Here is a 14,289-nt window from a genome sequence, read left to right as displayed (position 1 = left end):
TTCTGTGTGCCAGTGCTATGCTGAGTACTAGAGATACTCAGATTTATAAGAACAAGCCTTACTATTAAGTTGTCGATAATCCCTCCAAGGAATTTTTATCTGTCAACAGCAGCTTTCTTGTAATGCAGTGAGCACTACAGTAAAGATACATGCTAGAGACATGTGGTGGGTGTGGGCTAGGATGTGGATTACATGGTAGGTTAGAGCACCTGATCTTCCCTGGCAGATGTATGGGTTAAATCTGGGTCTGCCATTCTGCTGGGTAAACAGTGAGGTGAATAAATTAATACCTAAGTTTCATTGTTATTATTGGGAAGAAAAGAGTTACTGGAATGGTATATGAAGCGCTGAAGGCAGGGTTTGATGCCTAGAATGTGCTCAGTGGATGATCATTTGTTGCTGATGAGTAAGCAGTCGATCCAGGCATTATTTGGTAAAAGTCTGGGCAGTGTGTGGAGGAGGAGTAAGGGCTGAAGCCTCAGCGGGCGACACCTATAAAGAGACAAGAGTTCATGGCTGTTTAAGAAGAGCCTGCCCCTCATTGTGGTCGGGGCAGGCGTAAGTGGAAAGAGGGTCATGAGCTTTAGAAAAGACAGACAGGGCCAGATTGAGAGGCAGTTTGTAATGTCAGACAGAGATTAGACTTGATATTGAAGACAGTGGGGTGTTAGTGGCGTTTATCAGCAAGAATGTGGCATAGAGAGATGTGAGGTTTTAAAAAATAACCATTCACATAGCTGTGTGTGGTGCTGTCTGGAGAGGAGACTGGTCGGAACACGGGGACACCAGAGTGAGCGAGGAGCTAGGTTCACTTTCACTCCGTCAGTATTTGTTGAAGGCCTGTTGTCTGAGCATTTTTGCTACGGACACATGATGACAGGGTGTGGGCAAGGGCTGGAGAGAGGGAAAAACGGTGTATTTGTCTGAGATAAAATTGATCAGAACTGGTGACTCTCTGGAAGCAGGGTTGATGAAGAAGGACAAGTGAAAAATATACTGCTCACAAAAATTAGGGGATATTTTATCGCTTCATATTCACTTTTGAAATATCCCCTAATTTTTGTGAGCAGTGTAGTTTTGTGGGAACATGTGATCCTTTGCACCACTGGAATCCAAGGTACTTCCCCGGAGCCAGAAAAGAGAGAAGGGCAGCCGCTTCCCTTGTTCCGTCTCCACTGACTCTGGGGGAGAAATCCCAGGGGCTCGCTGGTCCACAGCCCTCTGGGGCCGGTCGCGCTCTGCATTAGCTTCCAGAGAGATAATGAAAATTGAGTGAACAGGGAGAAATTAACAAACGGCTTTGGCCAACCTTCTCATGGTTCACCATGGCACCGTGAGGGTTCAACGAATTTTCTTTTTAAAAGAGAAATATCAGTTGACTTTGGAAAGCTGATTTCCTGTCAAAATGGAAATGTTAGGAGAGACGATATTAAATAATGGAAAATGTGAGGTTATTTGATGAGACGTCGAGGACGAGATCTGAAGGCCGTTGTAGGTAAACAGTGGGAGTGAGTGGTGATGTGTAAATATTGACATGGAGCACAGGAGGAAACAAGGAGAGGAAAAAGGATTACAGCGTGGGATGGTTTGTGCTTATTGGAAAGATGTTCATGAAGGAATAATAAAATCTTTTCTTTTTTTGAGAGGATACATTTATTAAAGCCTGGGACAGTGAAACAAGGAAGGGCTTAGAATAGAAGAAGCATCAGGAAAGCCTAGGCGGGGCTGCTTAGCTCTCTAGAAGTGTTATAAGAAATGAGCCTGGGCGGGGCTGCTGTCAACTTCCTGGTGAGTCAGGGGAACGGAGGCCTTGGGAAAACAGTCAGGGGGTTAGCCTGGGACAAGCTGCCGCTGCCCACTGTGCCCCTGGCTGCAAGTCTTGTGAGGACCCTTAGAGTTTAGGAGATGCATGCCTGTGGGGAAGAAGAGCAGAAGAGAAAGGTGAGGGCAGGCTCAGGTGAGGGCGAGAGCCAATAAAACCTTTTTAAAAGACAGAGATATATGAGACTGGGAAGGCAGCCATTATGTCTTTGATGGTGTTATCCTCTGGAAGTTATCAACCACACCCTTATTGGAAAGATGGCCATGGGTACTGTGATATCATTTATTGCCTGGGATTAATAACAAGTCAATAGCTTACCTATTGCATAGTAGACTCTAATAGAATAAATTTAATAATCATGAAAGAAAACACACTATGTTATAGTGTGTGTTTGAGCGAGAGTCTTACCATGATAATCTCATTTACCCAGATTCTTATATCAGATGCGCTTTAACTAGTAAGAACTATTCCACAAACTGGGATAGAAGTAACGTTGCTTTCCTTCTATATTTTAGTTAAATCGTCAGAACTCCCATACATCTCCCTCAATCTGATCCTCCTCTTTAATTGTTTAGCAATCTTCAGGGCTTATTCAGTTTTAAAATGGCCCTTGACTTCCACATGCCTCGCCTAGATTGCTAAGGTGTCATTGGTCTACCTGTACTTGCTTCTGTCACCCAGTGATGACATTGCACACTGACCTTCTACAGTTTGACAGTCATTGCTTGTCCATTGCTGCAAGGAATCCTAGCTGGTCCTGCTGAGCACGTAGGCCAAGGGGATGTCCCAACCAAGAGGATTCACCTATATAGTCACTTCTCGGGACATAAGGCAGACCCAGTTGTGCTGAGTCAAGGCCTCTTAAGCATCTGCCTTGTCATGGAATCTTTTCCCCAAGGTCCTTCACCCAAACTATGGACCAACTTCTCTGTTAGAACCTCAGAATAAAGGATTTTAAAATATGTTCCCCTATACACAATAGAGCCACTATCCCTACATTTATACTCATAAATCTGGATACTTCTGATTGGATTTTTGCCATTTGTCTTAATCTAAAAAGGGAGTAAATAAAAATGTAATCTCTGGTAGGTTTCCTATGCTAAGACACCTCCATATGTAAATATGTCTAGACATTATCTTTCTTATTCTTGAGAGAGAGCTCTTCACATCAATCTTAATTCCAGTACCCAAAGTAATTCAAGCTGAGCTCGCATTGGTATCACCTTGTTGGGAATCTCGTGTTGCCAACACTTTATGTTTTTGCTGGTGAAAGAATACTCTGGTTTACATTGTGGCCCGTGTTCCCAAGACATACACATATCTGCATATAACGCAGAGGCCACAAGGTAAATGGTTAGCCACAAAGGTTTGCTTTGTCCTATTTTGCTGTTTACAAAGGGTGTTGATCTTTAGTCTAAAACGATTTTAGCCAAGAGCAACAGCTAAATAGTTACAGCAATATTACAAAGTATTTCTCTGGCTTTTCAAAACCTTAGGATGTGAGACAGGTAAGCCTTAGGATGTGAGACAGGCTGGGAAGAGGCTGCTGGAAGGGAAACCCGTGCTACAGAGAAGATTGAGACCAAGGAGAATATGGGCTGAATGGTGACCAGAAATGGTGAGGTGCGGTAGGCCCTGTGCATGAAAGCTCTCTATGTCCCGGTGTTGGGTATGAACCCTGGTGGCTGTTGGAACTGTCTTTATCCAAAGCAGCCATGCTGGGCGTGGGTGAGAGGGCATAGTTGAACAGCCAAACTGACCTCTTCCTTGCTTACCATATCAGGAGGTGACCATATCATTTATTATTCAAACAGAAATACTTTAAAGAGTATTAATATTATTTCACTGATAATAAAACCAGGGCAACAGCTGTAAACCAGGACCATTTGTAGGCACACCAGGAGTAATGGTCATGCTAACCATGAGGGAGCCATATTTTGAAAATACTGTATTTAAAAATCAAGCTCTTAACTCTGAAAAAATACATTATTCTGATTGTACAACCTACAAAGAAGCTGTGCCACCTCAAGGAATGGACAATCTGGTTGTACAGAAAAGACTCATAAACAAAGAAATTGCCAGGAACCGTTCAAGGTGGTGTCTAACCAAGTGCCAAATAAATGTCAGCTAAGGGTTGTCAATTAGACCTCAGCAAATCGGGACAATTTTTATTGATTTTAATTTATTGTGTTTACATAGATTCTAGTGTTGCCCCAAATGCATCGCCCTGCCCCCGTATTCCTCTCAACATCTCCCTTGCCCCACTCCCTACAGCGCCCTCCCCCCTTCCCTTCAGGTTTATCCCATCCTATCATCCCCTTTCCCTCTGTCCTCTTTTCCTCTGGTCCCTTTGATCCCTCCTCTGTCTCAATTCCATTCCTCAGTTCTCATTATTCCTTGGATTCCTCAAATGAGTGAGGTTTTATGATATTTTTCTTTTCCTGCCTGGCTTATTTCACTTAACAATAGTTTCCAGGTCCATCCATGTTGTCGCAAATGGTAAGATTTCCTTCTTTTTCGTGGCCCCATAGTATTCCATTGTGTATATGTACCACCGCTTTTTAATCCACTCGTCCACTGACGGACACTTGGGCTGTTTCCAGATCTTCACTATTGTAAATAATGCTGCCATAAGCATGGGGGTGAATGTCTCCTTTTGAAACAGTGCTATGCTGTTCTTGGGGTATATTCCTAAAAGTGGGATAGCTGGGTCAAAAGGCAGTTCAATTTTTAATTTCTTGAGGAATCTCCATACTGTTTTCCACAGTGGCTGCACCAGTCTGCATTCCCACCAGCAGTGCAGGAGGGTTCCCTTTTCTCCACATCCTCGCCAGCACTTATTCTGTGTTGTTTTGTTGATGAGCGCCATTCTGACTGGTGTGAGGTGATATCTCATTGTGGTTTTAATTTGCATTTCTCTAATGATTAGTGATGTTGAGCATTTTTTCATATGCCTATTGGCCATCTGTAGAAGTGTCTATTCATTTCTTTTGCCCATTTTTTGATTGGATTGTTTATCTTCCTGGTGTTGAGTTTTATAAGTTCTTTATAAATTTTGGTTATTAACCCCTTATCAGATGTATTGTTGAATATGTTCTCCCATTGTGTAGTTTGTCTTTTTATTCTGTTTCTATTGTCTTTGCTGTGCAAAAGCTTTTTAGTTTGATATAGTCTCATTTGTTTATCCTGTCTTCTATTTCACTTGCCCGTGGAGATAAATCAGCAAATATATTGCTGCGAGAGATGTCAGAGAGCTTACTGCCTATGTTTTCTTCTAAGATGTTTATGGTTTCACGGCTTACATTTAAGTCTTTTATCCATTTTGAGTTTATTTTTGTGAATGGTGTAAGTTGGTGGTCTAGTTTCATTTTTTTGTAGGTAGATGTCCAATTTTCCCAACACCATTTGTTAAAGAGGCTGTCTTTACTCCAATGTATGCTCTTACCTCCTTTGTCAAATATCAGTTGTCCATAAAGGTGTGGGTTTATTTCTGGGTTCTCTGTTCTGTTCTATTGATCTATATGCCTGTTCTTATGCCATTACCAGGCTGTTTTGAGTACAATAGCCTTGTAGTATAACTTGATATCCAGAAGTGTGATGCCTCCCACTTTATTCTTTCTTTTCAAGATTGCTGAGGCTATTCATGCTTTTTTTTGGTTCTATATAAATTTTTGGAATATGTGATCTATATCTTTGAAGTATGTCATTGGTATTTTAATTGGTATTGCATTGAATTTATAAATTGCTTTGGGTAATATAGACATTTTAATGATGTTTATTCTTCCTAACCATGAGCACGGTATATGCTTCCACTTGTTTGTATCTTCCTTGATTTCTTTTATCAATGTTTTATAATTTTCTGAGTACAAGTCTTTAGTCTCCTTGGTTAAATTTATTCCTAGGTACTTTATTTTTTTGGTTGAAATAGTGAAGGGGATTGTTTCCTTAATTTCTCTTCCTGACAGTTCATTGTTGGTGTATAAAAATGCCTCTGATTTCTGAGTATTAATTTTATATCCTGCCACCTCACTGAATTTATTTATCAGGTCCAGTAGTTTTTTGACTGAGACTTTAGGATTTTCTATATATAATATCATATCATCTGCAAATAATGATAGTTTTACTTTTTTTCCAATTTGGATGCCTTTTATTTCTTCTTCCTGTCTGATTGCTGTGGCAAATTTGAACATATTATAGGATGTGGTAAGAAGGGCAGTAGTCTTGGGGTTAGAAGACCTGTATCCAGTCATGAGTCTGTCTTTAGTTGGATGGCCTTAGGCAAAGTACTTCATCTCTTAGAACATTCATTTATTTATTGAATTGATTCATACATTCATTCAGTAAACATATGGACTTGCTCTGTGCCATTCTACCACGGTGGTAAAGAACATAACCTTTACAGACATATTTGGCTCAAGTTGTCACTAACTTTGACCTTGAACTTACTTAACCCCTTTGAGCTTCAGTTTTCTCATTTGTTAAATGGTGATAATAAAACCCAAATCATAGAGCTGTTTTAAGCTATTGTAAATGAGGAAATAAAGTGAGATTTTGTATATAAAACATTGAGCAGTTTCTTACATATAGAAAATGCTTCAGAAATTATAGCAATCATTACGCTAGGCACTGTACTAGTTGCTGGGAATACAAAGGAGAATGGGAGAGAGGGACACTGCAGGCAAAAGCAGACAATGGTGTCTGTGTGAACACCTACCTGGCCTGCTAGGAGTCCGTGAGGACATTGGGTAAAAGCTTCCCATGGGCCCTGGCCGGTTGGCTCAGCGGTAGAGCGTCGGCCTGGCGTGCGGGGGACCCGGGTTCGATTCCCGGCCAGGGCACATAGGAGAAGCACCCATTTGCTTCTCCACCCCCCTCCTTCCTCTCTGTTTCTCTCTTCCCCTCCCGCAGCCGAGGCTCCATTGGAGCAAGGATGGCCCGGGCACTGGGGATGGCTCCTTGGCCTCTGCCCCACGTGCTAGAGTAACTCTGGTCGTGGCAGAGTGACGCCCCGGAGGGGCAGAGCATCGCCCCCTGGTGGGCAGAGCGTTGCCCCTGGTGGGCGTGCCGGGTGGATCCCGGTCGGGCGCATGCGGGAGTCTGTCTGACTGTCTCTCCCCGTTTCCAGCTTCAGAAAAATACAAAAAAATAAATAAATAAATAAAAATTAAAATTAAAAAAAAATTAAAAAAAGCTTCACATAATCTCTAACATGCTGGACAAAGGAGAGATGTTGTGGCTATTACCAATGGTTGGAGCATTGTCTAGATTCTTCCCTTTTCCTGTTAGGATGGAAATAAGAGATAGCCTGCGTATAAGAGATAACCACAGGTATCTTAAATAATCCACACATGCATTCCCTCACAAAAGAAAAAGTCCAGAGGTGAAATGTTTCCAGGGTTGGTTATTTCTGTGGTTTAATGATGCCAAGAGTTCATACTTCCACTGCCATCCTCAGATGTTAGTTGACTTACCTCAGGATGACATTGGCTGTGGTAATTCTAGACATTACATACTCACCACACCACTCCAAGGCAGAGACTATCTTTTTCTTTCTTTCTTTTTTTTTTTTTTTACCTTTTCTTAAGATCTAAGAAGCCCTTCTCAGAATCCACCCCCCCCACACATACACACCCTTGTACATTAACCAGTAAATCTAATTGGCCAAAGTTGAATTGCACATTTCTACCTAAGCCAGTCAATGACAAAAGAAAGCTACTGTAATTGGTTGATGTTAATTAAGATCCACCTTCCTGAGGTAGAAATCCTTTCTTCTTCCCAACACCGAGGCATTGCAGAGAACACAGAACAACTGAACAAAATCAGGTTTCTGTTAATAGGGAAGCAAAGAGGAAGGTTGCTGGGTTCCCACCTAAGATGCCTTCTACAGTCTCTATCTCTAGCCAGTCACTAAGTCTCCTGATTCTACCACTGAAATATCTCTTCAATTCACCCTGAACTTTGCTCAGGTTCCCAACATCTCAGGACTCCTAAGTCCTTTTATCTCTGTCCCAACCATCTGATCTTCTCTTCAGCCTCCAATTAGCACTTTACATAAGTCTGAGTCTGAGTATACCATGTCCTAACTTAAAGACTCTCAAGGCTCAATTCAGATGCAACCACCTCTTTGAAGATGCCCCAGATATTTTATTGTGCCCTTTTTTTTTTTTTTTTTTTGTATTTTTTCTGAAGCTGGAAACGGGGAAAGACAGTCAGACAGACTCCCGCATGCGCCCGACCGGGATCCACCCAGCACGCCCACCAGGGGCGATGCTCTGCCCACCAGGGGGCGATGCTCTGCCCCTCCGGGGCGTCGCTCTGCCGCGACCAGAGCCACTCTAGCACCTGGGGCAGAGGCCAAGGAGCCATCCCCAGCACCCGGGCCATCTTTGCTCCAATGGAGCCTCGCTGCGGGAGGGGAAGAGAGAGACAGAGAGGAAGGAGGGGGGGGTGTGGAGAAGCAAATGGGCGCTTCTCCTATGTGCCCTGGCCGGGAATCGAACCCGGGTGCCCCGCACACCAGGCCGACGCTCTACCGCTGAGCCAACTGGCCAGGGCCTATTGTGCCTCTTTTATAACCTGATAAGGGACAGTCTTACTTTTGAGCTATTTGAATACTTTCTATGCCCCATATGGTTTTCTTGGTCCGATACAGTAGCATTGGCTACATGTGGCTATTGAACACCTGAAATGTGGCTGGCCCAAACTGAGGTGTGCTGTAAGTAAAAAAAAAGACACCTTGACTGTCAAAGATTGAGAACAAAAAGAAAGAAAGAAAGAAAGAAAGAAAGAAAGAAAGAAAGAAAGAAAGAAAGAAAGAAAGAAAGAAAGAGAAAGACAGAAAGTAAAATTTAAAATATTTTAGTAATAATTTTAAAATTGATTATATGTTGAAATGACAATGTTTTAGATGCATTTTGGTTATTCATTCTGCTTGTTTCTTTTTATTTATTTATTTATTTATTTTTATTATTTTTTTTTCCCGAAGTTAGAAGCAGGGAGGCAGTCAGACTCCCTCATGCGCCCAACTGGATCCAACCAGCATGCCCACCAGGGGGCGATGCTCTGCCCATCTGAGCGTTGCTCCCTTTCCAACGGAGCCATTCTAGCACCAGAGATTGAGACCATGGAGCCATCCTCAGTGCCTGGGCCTACTTTGCTCCAATGGAGCCTTGGCTGCAGGAGGGGAAGAGAGAGCTAGAGAGAAAGGAGAGGGAGAAGGGTGGAGAAGCGGATGGGCACTTCTCCTGTGTGCTCTGGCCAGGAATCAAACCTGGGACTTCCAACACTCTACCACTGAGCTAACCGGCCAGGGCCCTGCCTGTTTCTTTTTAATTTTTAACGTTATGACTAGACTATTTAAAATTCCCCACTAAGTTCACATTCGTAGCTCACCTCTTCTAATCACGAGACTGCTTACTCTCGCAGAGGAGGCGCCACATCTTTTTTATTCATTATTTATTATGTAGCTCCCTTTTCCTGCCTCGGGATCCATCTAAGTTGGAATGTAGTCAAAACACTGTAGTTGGTTAAAAAGAAGTGGGTCTTTTCCCCATGTTTTATTTAGGCTGAAGCTTCTATTTAAGTTTGCCACATTTGCAAACCACTTTTTGTTGTGGTTGCTTCCAGGCACTAAGTTGTTATGAAATAATCCATATTAAAAGAGGAAAAACTAGAATTTAAAGATTTTGATTGTTTGCTTGTCTTTGTTAGTTTCCATTCTGTCTTATCAGCCATTCTTCAACAAATTATATTTTACACTTTAGACGTAGTGGTGTCTCCATGACTACAATCCCCAGAATTTTTAGTTATTTTTACAGTCCTTATTAGGAATAAAGAACTAGGTGTAAATCATGCTGTTCCTATTAAACTCCATTGAATTACAGCCTGCAGTTACTTTTTTATTCATGGATAAAAGAATTATATATACATTAAAAAAACATTTATTGTATTCTTAGCCAGGATTATTTAGAAGACCCTGGAAAATAACATATTCTAGCAAACATTTAGGAGGAAATTTGTTTATAATGGCACAATAAGATCAAAGTTTTTTCTATTTTATGAGCAGAATGGAAGGAATTAAATTTTATACAGTAGCTAAAAAATGTCATTGTTTGGGGGAAATTATTTTTTTTTCAAAAAATGTCTGAAGTATTCAGAGTTTGAATTTGGAAATAAATATTATCTATGATCATAAATCATGTGCCGGAGACCACAACAGGCTTGTGTGGTTGCCATCTGGCCCCAGGGCTGAGCAGCCTTTAACAACAGTGCTGCCTGCCCCTCCCGGGCTTGCTGTTCCCCTGAATGAGCAGAAACAATCATGCAGTCCATTATTTTGTCAGTGGGACTGCTTTAGTAAGTGCTCTTCGCTGGTCTTGGGAAGAGCCTTGTTTCCTTTGGCTTTGATCTTTTCTCAGTCACTCGGAACAGCTCTGCCCCAGTGATGCCCCAGGAAGCAGGGAAGCCCAGTGGAATTCAGAAACCCTCCCCTTTCATGGGGAAGTTATCCCAGGACTGCTGGGTGGGCCTTTCTCTCTCTCTCTCTCTCTCTCTCTCTCTCTCTCCCTCTCTCTCTTAATTATAACAACAAATACACCATTAACCATTTTTACATGCTCAATTCAGTAGCATTAAGTACATTCAGAATGTTACGTAACTATTGTCATTACTCATCACCCCAAACAGAAACTCTACACCAAGTAAGCACACACCCCTCATTCACCTCCTTTTCCCAGCCCTGGTAACCTCTGTCCTACTATCTGTCTGTGAATTTGCCTATTCTAGGTACCTGATGAAAGCAAAATCATGCTATATTTGTCCTTTTATGTCTGGCTTATTTCATTTAACATAATGTCTTCAAGGTTCATCCATGCTGTAGCATGTGCCAGAATTTCATTCTTTTTAAAGATTGAGGCCCTGGCCGGTTGGCTCAGCGGTAGAGCATCTGCCTGGCATGCAGGAGTCCTGGGTTCGATTCCTGGCCAGGGCACACAGGAGAGGCACCCATTTGCTTCTCCACCCCTCCCCCTCTCCTTCCTCTCTGTCTCTCTCTTCCCCTCCCTCAGCGAGGCTCCATTGGAGCAAAGATGGCCTGAGCGCTGGGGATGGCTCTGTGGCCTCTGCCTCAGGCGCTAGAATGGCTCTGGAAGCAACAGAGCAATGCCCCAGAGGGGCAGAGCATCGCCCCCTGGTGGGCGTGCCGGGTGGATCCCAGTCGGGCGCATGTGGGAGTCTGTCTGACTGCCTCCCTGTTTCCAGCTTCAGAAAAATGAAAAAAAAAAAAAAAAAAAAAAAAAGATTGAATAGCATCCCCACACCCATTAAACTGTTGGAGGACATTTGCACTGTTTTGGCTCTGTATGGCTTTCAATAGAGCATGAAAACATATGACACTGGTCATTATTGCATTTGGATCTATTTCTGATGAAAAAAAGAAACCCAGATGTTATCACCCTAAAAATGTCTGACTTCCCTGATGAAAAAGAGAGCTTGCTGTGTGGAAGGATGTCATCAAGTGGAGCCCTCATTACAATTCATAATTCCCAGGGCCAACTGCAAACACCTCCCCAGAGAGGCAGCCCGCGGCAGCGTAGCCTGGCGAAGCTGAGGTTGGGGTGGCTTACAAGCCCCATCCCCTCCTGGGTGGGCAGGGCTCTGAGGACCTGACAGAAAGCACCACCTAGTGCTGTCAGGTTGCTCGGGCAGGAAGGGAATTTTAAACTGGAGAGTGGAAGTGTCCCTGTCATTAGCACTGAAGCTACTCAGAGGAGGACTGACTATAGCCTTTGTTTAGAAGAGGGAGGCTTCTGTGGTGTCTACTGGCTACCGTTTTATTACATGAGGTAGTGCTAGTGGATATTGTAACAGAAGACCCAGAAATATCCAAATCCTGTTCCTCCAATCCCTGGGCTCCTGTCCCAGGTGAGGCCACCTTTACCCTCTTAACTCGAATCTCCGTGTTCCCAGCATTTAGCTGCTAGGCCAGGCAGGGCAGAGTCACTAATATATGTGTAAGCAGAAGGGATGAGGGAGAAAGTGCCAAGATGTCTGCCTATCTCTGGAGCCAGGTAAAAGCAGGAAGCAGAGGGGAAGTAGCAGACTTTAACAAAGTATAATCTTTGCTTTTGGCATGTGAGTCAAGAAAGTCACCCAGTGACATCGCAGCTTCTTGGGGAGTGATCTGAGTAGAGGCAGAGGGAAGAGCCAGTCTCCTCCTTCCTCGGCATGTAAACAGGCAGGCGTTTTACGTACATTTCTTTGTAACAACCATCTATGCCACATACTACCCACCCTGTCTGGCAGGCGGCAGTGCTGAGGCTCTGAGAGTGTGCATGCATTCCCTGCCACACACCAGGGTGAGGGAGCAGGATTTAGACCCAGGCCACATTGGACAGCACAGTCTGTGAGCTAACAGTTACTCCGTGATATTCTCTTTGTCCGACTTGGTCCCAGAGAACGTTCCACAAGGCCTCAGAACATTTGCCCTCGTCTGTCCTCTTTGTAATTCTGTTCAGCGGGTAGAATGGGAATTCCGTGACAGGTCAGTTTCAATCATTGTGTTTTGCTTCTTTTGTGAACCACTCCTGGGCACGAAGACGGTCCTTTCTGCAGAGCCTTTTATGAGGCTGAATGTAGAAACAACTAAAGTGAGTATAATAGGAAAATTGTTTTGAAAGAAAAAGAAAAGTGACCTTAATTTCAGAATATTGTAATTACTTTAAGGGCTTCTTTCTAATCAACAGTCCACGCCTGGTTAGAAATAAATGTGAGAGAACGAAGCCGTGGCTTTGGAAAGTTTTTCTAAAGGGATTATAAAAGCGCACAGAGGCTAACCCAACCGCATAGCTGAGCGAGTGTGGCTGCACCAGAGCCTGGACACCTCGCATGCAGAAAACATGCAGGCCCTCGCTGTGGGTGAGTGGAGTCGGAGAGACACACCCGGTTACACAGCGATTGGACTGTGGCACCTACAAATTCCACACACTCTCTGGCCTTGAGAGGCCCTCACCCGGTCCTGTCCTCCAGGTTCACTTGGTTCTATGGTTGTATCAGCACAGAGACTATGTAACATGCTGGTGAAGAACGTGAGTTCTGGAAGTCTGGCCCTGCATTTTAATCCTGGCTCTACCACTGCTTAGCCGTGTGACCTTGAATCATTCATTTAACTTCTGTATGCTTTAGTTTCTTCACCTGTAAAGTGAAGATGGTGGTAGGGCCTCCTCAGAGGATTGTTATGAGGATTAGATGAGTTAGTGTGTGTAAAGCACTGGTGCGTAGGGAATGCTCTCTAGGAATGTGGTAAGTAACCAAAAATCACAGCAACCAACCAGAGCCCACCATGGGCTGGAGAGGAGGCAGATGAGGGAAGGTTTTTGTTTTTATGACCTGGGCCTCATGTACCCAAAGGACCATACATCAGACATTTGTTATTATTTCCTCTTAGGTTTAAACATCCACTCACAGAGTTACACTAATGAAACAGATGGATGGGATGTTCATCACGCCACTTTAATTAGGCCCCTGGACCACAGCTTGTGTGGTGCACTATGACTTAGTGTTCTTTATGAATCCTGTAGTTCTCTTGCAGATATTATAATTGTAGTGTATTAAATTTTTACATGTATTATAAAAGCTTAAATTTGCTAAACATAAATACTTAGAGTAAATCACAATTTTTGTGAGTCTGTTTTGACATTTCTTCATTTCTTTTTAAGCCATAGGATACAGAAAAGGGAAGTTGGCCAGACCTCCTTTACACTCTGGGCCGAAACCCAAGCCCTTGGGGTAATTTCTGAAATGGATGTGTCTCAGGTCATTGGATGAGGAGGGTCTGAACTGATGGTGGCAGTTCGTTCAAATCAGTTTTTCTCACACAGTTATTAGTGTGTAATCATTCCCCCCATACTCGGCCTGCAAAGGGATGTGGGAAAATAGACGTAAGGAGGAAGTGATCTGCAGGGAGGTTAATGGAGGTGGACTCCACGTGTCCCAACTGAGATGCTTCCAGATGCGAGTCCCCAGACCTCCTGCTCCAGCTTCCCCGGGGGAGATTTATTACCTCACATAACTGAAAGTACAGGGAGCAGCCCAGCTGGTGGCTCAGTAATGTCACCAAGGGTTTTTCTATCTGTCGTTTCTCACACCCTTGGTGTCACTTTATCCTAATGTTTTTGTGGTCACAAGATGACCACGGCAGCTTTGGCCATCGCAGCGAACTGCGGAAGGGGCCGCTTCTTTTCCTGTGTTCCATTCGCAAGGAAAACCTTTCCCCAAAGGCCTCTGGCAACCTTTCTCTCCGGCTTCTTTGCCTTCCCCAAATCAATTTCGTGCACGGGGAATACACCCACCACTGTTTGCTGAGAGTCAGAATGTGCCCGAGTTACGATGGGGTGGAGGAGAAGACATCAGATGCACGTGGCAGCACCTACTCACTAACTGCATTGTGATACCACTTTCTAATTACATCG

General features: G+C 43.6%; 1 protein-coding gene across 5 annotated transcripts in view; it reads left to right on the top strand.

Moving 5' to 3' along the window:
* Window positions 1-14,289, top strand: part of NCALD (neurocalcin delta) — a 453,474-nt gene that overhangs the window by 394,331 nt on the left and 44,854 nt on the right. The window lies entirely within an intron of this gene.

Source organism: Saccopteryx leptura, chromosome 3 (assembly GCF_036850995.1).
Source record: "Saccopteryx leptura isolate mSacLep1 chromosome 3, mSacLep1_pri_phased_curated, whole genome shotgun sequence".
Lineage (NCBI taxonomy): Eukaryota > Metazoa > Chordata > Mammalia > Chiroptera > Emballonuridae > Saccopteryx > Saccopteryx leptura.
This window is presented reverse-complemented; position numbering and strand designations above follow the sequence as displayed.